We start from the raw sequence: 1,552 nt of genomic DNA on the forward strand, positions 1-1,552 counted from the left end.
ACAACACACACGCGCAAGTCTACAACATGTATCTGGGACTCACTGCCCGGATTCTTGCACATCGCTGCGCCAAAAGTGATAGAATAATTGGACACAACACAGTACATGGGGGGGCTCCGACCATGTTTACGTCGACCAGAATTAATTGTTGTTTTGTTTTGTTTGAGAAAAAAGAAGCCCACCGACGAAGTGAAAGTTACTTAGACTTACAACGAATTCTCCTTGGACAATGTCTTTATAATAAAGAAAATAGCGCAAGGGAGGCAGTGTGAAGTGGTCGTTTGCTCAGGCGATTGCCTTGGACAGGTGGCCGCTAGAGCAGATTCGACTGTACTTGAGCTGCCTATACATCATGTGAATGAGTACCATCTGCCTCTACTCAATCATTTCGGCACGAAAAAGGCCACATTTCGCCACGATACAGAATAATAGGACAACCGCGGACGCCCCCCCCCCAAAAAAAAAACCCAAGAAAAGAAAAAAAAATAATCAACATTTTCCAGAGGGACCTGCCCAAACGTGTTTGTTTAAGTACGAGTTTTACGGCACCTGCAACACAAATAGGTCATATAAATGCTGAAGATAAAGAGGTGTGACTAGATAGTAGTATTCTAAGAAAGGGAGGGGTTTTTTTTATATGTCTATAAGGACAGAAGAAACAAACCACCCCAGAGCGCCCGCCAACCACTCACCTATCCACCCAAACTGTTGGATACGCTTGAGAAACAAATGATCCCAAATACACCGGAAAAAAAAAGGTTTAAGCCAGCCAAATCTTCCAAAGACACGGCAATTCATTATACGAGACCCCCCCTTGCACGCGCGCGCGCGCGCGCACACACACACACACACACACACACACACACACACACATACACACATTATACATGCATGTACAGCATGAGTAAGCGCACGTGCATGCCAGGCCTATGCAGCAGCTCCTCGCGTGCCGACGAGACGCAGACGGTTTTTACACTGGGAGCAAATTGGCGACACCTACATTCCTCCGCAAACAGGTTCTACTGTAACAAACTCTGGTTGTTGTATTTGTAGAGTATGTTTTACGCCCCCATCAACACAATTAAGATCATTGGGGGAAGGTCGCTTCGACCCCGACTGGCAAGGCCAGCCCGGGCTACATCGGGAGCAAATTGGCGACACATTCATTCCTCAACAAACAGGTTCCATTAATTGTAATAAACTGTTGTATTCGTAGATGATGTTTTACGCCCCCTTCCAAACAATTAAGATCATTCAGGGTAAAGGCTGTTTTTCGACCCTACCCTGCCAGCTTGGGTCAACCCGGGCTGAAAGAGATACAGCGTCCCAGCGTAAAGACTGAGATCCTCGATTGAAAATTTCCTCACACGTTGATCGAACTCGTGTCTTTTGAGTGAGACAGCGAAGTGATTCCTTGTGTGTGTGTGTGTGTGTGTGTGTGTGAGAGAGAGAGAGAGAGAGAGAGAGAGAGAGAGAGAGAGAGAGAGAGAGGGAGAGAGAGAGTGCGTGTGTGTGTGTGTGTGCTTGTGTATGTATGTGTGTGTGTGTGTGT

The 1,552-nt window shown here is 46.6% G+C and overlaps 1 protein-coding gene across 2 annotated transcripts in view; it reads right to left on the reverse strand.

Annotated features, from left to right (window-relative positions):
- LOC101863214 (serine/threonine-protein kinase par-1) overlaps positions 1 to 1,552 on the reverse strand; it is a 73,424-nt gene that overhangs the window by 47,969 nt on the left and 23,903 nt on the right. The window lies entirely within an intron of this gene.

This window comes from Aplysia californica, unplaced genomic scaffold (assembly GCF_000002075.1).
Source record: "Aplysia californica isolate F4 #8 unplaced genomic scaffold, AplCal3.0 scaffold00570, whole genome shotgun sequence".
NCBI classification, from domain to species: Eukaryota; Metazoa; Mollusca; class Gastropoda; order Aplysiida; family Aplysiidae; genus Aplysia; species Aplysia californica.